Here is a 7,310-nt window from a genome sequence, read left to right on the forward strand (position 1 = left end):
TGCACTAATGCTATCCAACCCCCTGCAGTGCTAAATTAACTTAGCAGGTTATCTATACCCAGCACACTATTGACACTGAGGTTAGCGTCCTGGCATGATCCTTCCTGTAGCTAAATCTGGTGTGTTGGTGTTGCAGTGTCCTACCACTGCAATTAAATCCAATGCCATTTATGTAACGAGATAGGCCTAGCAGGGTTGGGGTTAATTCCATTGCATTCGGGAAGTAAAACAGAAATTCTAATTTCCAAATTTTTACTCTGCATTTCAGTTTACATCCCAGTTTGACTGAATTGAAAACCCAACCTGAAGACAGAGTCCTTCGTTACTAGGTCTATATTCCCTGTTTGACTGAATTGAACCCAACCTTGAGGCCGAGTCCCCGTTACTAGGTCTATATTCCCTGTTTGACTGAATTGAACCCAACTTGAGACCGATCCTCGTTACTAGTCTATATTCCCTGTTTGACTGAATTGAACCCAGAACCTGAGGCCGAAGTCCCCGTTACTAGGTCTATATTCCCTTTTGCTATTTTGTGCTCAGGAGGCCCCAAAGAGATTACAGTGCAGAATGCCTGTGTTAAAGTCCCACTCGGGTATTTAAGCCCACAAACGACTCATTCATTTTTGTCACCTATTAGGCTTAAGCCCAGGTCTTTGACCCGACCGATAAAAAACTTCCCAGCATGCTTTAGGATTACCACCATTAACTCTTAAACCTAACTGGTAAATAACCACGCTTTAAAGGTTTAGAACATTTAACCCTTGGTGGACATTGTGTATGGACTGTGACAGAGTTATAGGACATACTTCTCTATCTTGTTCTCACTCTCTCTATTTCGCTCTGTTTGTCTCCACCTCTTGTTTTCTCCGCCTCTGTCGATATCTGTCTCTACCTCTTCTGTCAATCTCTCTCTCTACATCTCTGTTCTCTCTCTCCTTTCTCCTTCCGCCTCTCCGTGCTCTTCTTCCTCCTCTCTCTATCTCTCTGTCCCCCCATCTCTCTCCATCGCTCTCTGAGGAGGCAGGGAAGAGGGAGAAGAGGGGAAGAGGAGAAATTAACCTTAGTTACATTGACCTTGCGTGTGTAGAAAATCAAGGCTGAGAAATGTGCTTTGAGAAGTCATCACATGGGTGTGGATGGGTCTGTGGTAGCTGCTGTGACTCAGATAGCCTACGCATTCAAACTTATCCAGCCAAGTTCTATGTGTGAAAGAACAGGAGGCGTGACTATATATACCTACAGTGATTGTGGTTAACTAGCCTACTCATGAAGAGGTTAACCTTCACTTGAGACAGATAGACAGATAGGATAGACAGATATGGTCTGTGAACGGTGCCTGCCGTCTTACCCCCCCCTCCCTCCAGTAAGGAGGTATCTAGTCAGCTGCTGAGACTGCAGCATGGTTCTTTATCAGTGAAAGTGAAGTGGAGAGGGGAGGGATGAGTGGAGCCTGTAGAAACTACTGTCTGGAGGAGCTCCATTCACCTCACACTCTGTAGCCTGACAGGCATGTCTAGACTTGTCTAGGATACCCCCCTCCCTTCTTTCTTTCTCTCAGTGTTTGTGTGTGTGTGTGTGTGTGGTGTGGTGTGTGTGTGTGTGTGTGTGTGTGTGTGTGTGTGTGTGTGTGTGTGTGTGTGTGTTGTGGTGTGTGTGTGTGTGGGTGTTGTGTGTGGTGGTGTGTGTGTGTGTTGTGTGTGTGGTGCATGCGCGAGAGAGCATGTGTGTTCAGCCAGCTCAGCTTTACTGACGTGCTACAGCCATCTTCCAGGTCAAATAGTGTGATAACCCAGAGGTCTCCAAACCTGTCTGTAACCTGCTGTTAACACTATACAAGCAGCACTCTCCTAGCCACGCCAGCCTCACCCTCGTGGTGGGTGCTAGCAAGCAAGCTAAGTAGTGCTACGTAGTCAACAGCCATTGTCAGCCAATCCAGTAGAGGTTGGAAGCTATGGTGAGCTTCGATTGGTCACTAACGTCACGCGACATCCCAGAGGATTTGAATAAAGTTCAGCTTTCCCCAACTTAAGTCCCCCCTGTTCGGCCCCTCGCTTCCTTCCGTTTGAAGTGAATGGCTTCGATGTTTCACTGTGCGATGCCGCTTCCGAGTGTAAACTCAGAGTAAGCCTGAGGCACCGCTATACAGAGACACCCACACACACGCTAGAGATCAGAGAACAGAGAGATGAATCTGGATCGTCCATCTCTGTGTAGGCCTGCTGCGTGAGAGGAGATGGTCACACACTACGTGCCTGCACTAGGATAACTGTGATAAAGACTGAATGTGGGCTGGCCTGCCCTGTGAATGGGGCTGTTACTGTCAGAGAGAGAGACAGACAGATATTATCATATATAGAGACGTGTACGTGTGTGTACGTGTGTAGTGTGGTGTGCGTGCGTGCGTGGTGTGCGTGTGCGTGGGTGGTGTGTGTGTACGTGTGTGTACGTGTGTGTGTGTACGTGTGTGACGGTACGTGACAGACAGACAGACACACACACACACACACACACACACACACACACACACACACACACACACACACACACACACACACACACACACACACACACACACACACACACACACACACACACACAGAGGAGAGTCATTTCTGAGTAGTTGCTGGTGTCTTTAAGTTGTAATCTAGCCTCAGGGCCGAGACACTTTGAATGTCCTAGTCTGAGTAGCAAATCCCTAGTTAGCTAAAACCTCTCACTGCAGCATAATGTCTAGGTTAGCTAAAACTTCACTCAGCAATGTCTAGGTTAGCTAAAACCTCTTCACTGCAGCATAATGCTCTAGGTTAGCTAAAATACCTCTTCACTGCAGCATAATGCTCTAGGTTAGCTAAAATACCTCTTCACTGCAGCCCTAATGCCCTAGTTAGCTAAAATACCTCTTCACTGCAGCATGCCTAGGTTAGCTAAAAACCTCTTCACTGCAGCACAATGCTCTAGGTTAGCTAAATACCACTTCACTGCAGCATAATGCTCTAGTTAGCTAAAATACCTCTTCACTGCAGCATAATGCCCTAGTAGCTAAAATACCCTTCACTGCAGCATAATGCCTAGGTAGCTAAAATACCTCTTCACTGCAGCATAATGCTCTAGGTTAGCTAAAATACCTCTCACTGCAGCCTCAATGCCATAGGTTAGCAAAATAGCTCTTCACTGCAGCATAATGCCCTATGTTAGCTAAAATACCTCTTCACTGCAGCATAATGCTCTAGGTTAGCTAAAATACCTCTTCACTGCAGCATAATGCTCCTATGTTAGCTAAAAATACCTCTTCACTGCAGCATAATGCTAGTTGTAGCTAAAATACCTCTTCACTGCAGCATAATGCTCTAGGTTAGCTAAAATACCTCTTCACTGCAGCATAATGCTCCTAGGTTAGCTAAAATAGCTCTTCACTGCAGCATAATGCCCTAGGTTAGCTAAAATAGCTCTTCACTGCAGCATAATGCCCTAGGTTAGCTAAAATACCTCTTCGCTGCAGTATAATGCTCTAGGAGCTAAAATACCTCTTCACTGCAGCATAATGCTCTAGGTTAGCTAAAATACCGCTTCACTGCAGCATAATGCTCAGACAATTTCATTTACATTGATTAATTAAGCAGTTGCTGTTATCTAGAAGCGACTTACAGTTAAGTGCATTCATCTTAAGATAGCTAGGTGAGACAACCATTTCCTGGTCAGGTCATGTGGTCACCATGGAGGCGGAAGTAAAACTGAGTAGGGTGCAGGAAACACCATTGCACCTCTCTCTCTCTCTCTCTTCTCGTGCTACTCTTCTCTTCTCTCTCTCTCTCTCTCTCTCAGTATCATCTGGACCTATGTGTTGTCTTGTTATCTACTGTATCTGTCTCCTGAATCCTTCAATATCATGTCTCTAACCCTCTCTCTCTCTCTCTCTCTCTCTGTGTTCCTCTCTTCCAGAGAGCCCACCTGCGTCTGTGTTTGGAGAGGTTGAAGGCCCTCATCCCTCTGGGAAAGACTGTAACCTCACACTACCCTGGGGCTGCTCAACAAAGCCAAATCACATATTAAGGTAACTATACACACACACTTAGACCTGTTCAAGTCTAAAATACACACATACACACTTATGACCTGTTCAAGTCTAAAATACACACATACACACTTATGACCGTTCAAGTGTAAAAACACACACTACACACTTATGACCTGTTCAAGTCTAAAATACACACATACACACTTATGTCCTGTTCAAGTGTAAAACACACACACACTTATGCTGTTCAAGTGAAAACACACACATACACACTTATGACCTGTTCAAGTGTAAAACACACACATACACACTTATGTCCTGTTCAAGTGTAAAACACACACACTAACATTCGGACCAAGGTGCAGCGTGATATGGGTTCCACATCTTTTTATTTGTGAAATTCACAAAACAATTTAAAAAAGCAACCGATACGCGAAGCTATGGAGTGCTCACAGGCAACTACACATAAACAAGATCCCACAAAACACAGTGGGGAAATGGCTGCCTAATGATCCCCAATCAGAGACAACGATAAACAGCTGCCTCTGATTGAGAACCATACCAAGCCAACATAGACATACAAAAACCTAGATTACCCACCCTAGTCACACCCCGACCTAACCAAAATAGAGAATAAAAAGGCTCTCTATGGTCAGGGCGTGACAGCACGACTCAGGCCTGTACTCTACACAGACRGGTGCGCCATAACCAATCAGAGCTTCAATAYGCCTATATGCAAATATACCATTTCCAAATATGGATTTGTGCCATTCACTTTGAACTGGACTGTTTTACAGCATGAGCGGCTGCGATCGTTATGCGCTTGTTTTGAGATCAAAGCGAGAGCTGCATGTAGCCAYGTGGGCACATTTGTTCATATTCTTTGCTAGTTAGTGAGTTATTAGCCCAGTTATAGATCATTTGTAGTCAGCAATGTGGGAGTGATTGCTTCCTACATGAGAACAAAACGTGTACATTTCTTGGCATGTTTGAAAACAAGTCGGGTCAAGAGCTTTTTTATGGCAGTTTTTTATTTGGAGACGGTCTTGAATAAGCTAAGTAGCCAATAGGCAGAGGGTAGCATCATTTGTCTGATTCTCTGTAATAATGGTATGGYAATAATAATTAATTTTATTTTGGAAAGTGMTTTCTTGCATCAAACAACACAACAAATTGTTCAGGATTAACAGGTTAATGTCAAGCCCTGCGTGTGTTTTTCAAAAGTCTCATGGAWTGTAGGCCAACATTGGACACCACACATTGGCTGCTACTGTAGGCTGAATGATAGAACAGCTATTTTCATGTTTAAATGTTATGTGATACATATTCTCCATATTTGTTTATGTTAGGCCACTCTGGCAGGCCTACATTATGATCAAAAAGCCACAGTAGMCTACTTGATCACTGTTAAAACTGTAACTTGAAGCGGGTACAGCCTCAGTGTTCACAGTAAACGCAAGCTGGAAGTTGCKCAGAATTTTCACAACGTTCAAGTTTGCGCTCGGCAGACCTGAAATTCGCTCACCTCCGGAAAAAAATGAGAGGGAACATTGCTCATAATGAGAAACATGTTGCTTGTTCTGAATCTATGACCCGTGCAGCTTCCCCACTACTGACTGCCACCTGAATGAGGTTAACATGGGAATGACAATCAATAACATTGACCCTGACAATGACACAGAAACATGGAATGAAGGGTTGCATTGTTGTTGCATGTCTCTCGCTCGCTCTTTCTCTCTCTCACCCTCTCTCTCTCTTTCACTCTCTCTCGCTCTTTCTCTCTCTCACCCTCTCTCTCTCTTTCACTCTCTCTCGCTCTTTCTCTCTCTCACCCTCTCTCTCTCTTTCTCTCTCTCCCCCCTCTCTCTCTCTTGCTCACTCCTTCTCTTTTCATCCATCCTCAGGTCTGTGTTCAAGTTTCTACTACGTCAGTTCTGGAGAGGAGAGAAGAAAGTAGACCCACGAGCGCCTCTCTCGGTTATTTGAATTACCGATGTGAATGTATATATTTCCAGTGCCTTTGTCGTCAGAATACGGTTGACTTAGATGCAATGACTATTTCTCAGCAGGGATTAGTGACAGTGCGGTACATGGGGTCGAATGGAGGCGCATCGAGAACTAGCCTCAGACTCTACTACGCTCGGAATAGATCCTTTTGTCTCCTTCTACAACATTGTGCGACGTCTCTGCTCGTCAGAGATCGAGGTCTATCCAAGTCAGAAATAGAGCGAGCTCTCTCTCTCAATCTGAAACCCCGCCAATTTCTCACAATCCAATCTTCTGCTCGATCCATTCATCACGCCCCAGCCTCCTCGTCTCGATCTCCGGCTCCCTCGCTTCCGTCCCGCTCATTCCCGTTCACATTACCGCACTCTATCCTATAGTCCGTCTCCATCCTTGCCTGTCTCTCTGTCTCTCACTCTCTCTCGTCTCTCATCTCCAAGCCGCCGCTATCTCTCTCTCCTCCTGTCCTCGTCCTCTTCTTCTCCCTCCAAGTGCTGTAACTGTCAGCTTTAGTCTTTATCACAGTATTGACGTACTCTGTGTACAGCAGTAGTAACACAAACGCCATCGTAAACAAAAACACTGATACAAGATAAACAACGCCAAGTCTGGAAAGACAGAACGTTACTTCTGTGTTGGGCTGTTGGGTGATTTCCCTTCCAAAGGTTAGAGTTAGCTTATTAGGTCAGGAGACAGGTACTAAAAGTCTGACATTGGATTTGTAGCGTTTGGGAATTGATTGGCGGTTCATTGACCTCCTATCTCTCATCCTCTCTCTCGTCCCAATTTTTAGTCTATTCCCTTATCTGTATCTCTCCCTCATCCCTCTCCCACTGTCACTATCCCTCTGAGAATACTTTCTCTATCAACCTCACCCGCTGAAATATATACATTCACATCTATTCATAACCCACGCTCTCTCGTCTCTTTCTTTCTCTCCTCTCCCTCTATAGAAACTTGAACACACCTGGTAAAATATCCTGTTAAATAGATAAAGGAACACAAAGGATAGCAACTCGTCATCTCTCTGAGGGTGGAAGAGGCAGGTGCTCTTTGGAAACAGGTATAACAATACAGTTTGTTCAAGATAACTAAACACACTCTCTCTTCTCTCTCTCTCTCTCTCTCTCGTCTCTCTCTCTCTCTCTCTCTCTCTCTCTCTCTCTCTCTCTCTCTCTCTCTCTCTCTCCTCTCTTCTCTCTCTCTCCTCTCTCTCCCCTTTTTCCCCTCTCTCTCCCCTTCTCTCCTCTTTTCTCTCTCCCTTCCCCTTCCTCCCCTTCCTCTCTCTCTC

General features: G+C 45.1%; 1 pseudogene; it reads left to right on the plus strand.

Moving 5' to 3' along the window:
- Positions 1 to 3,713: 3,713 nt before the first annotated feature.
- Positions 3,714 to 7,310, plus strand: part of LOC112077052 (max-interacting protein 1-like) — a 14,298-nt pseudogene continuing 10,701 nt past the window's right edge.

Source organism: Salvelinus sp. IW2-2015, unplaced genomic scaffold (genome assembly GCF_002910315.2).
Source record: "Salvelinus sp. IW2-2015 unplaced genomic scaffold, ASM291031v2 Un_scaffold4235, whole genome shotgun sequence".
Lineage (NCBI taxonomy): Eukaryota > Metazoa > Chordata > Actinopteri > Salmoniformes > Salmonidae > Salvelinus > Salvelinus sp. IW2-2015.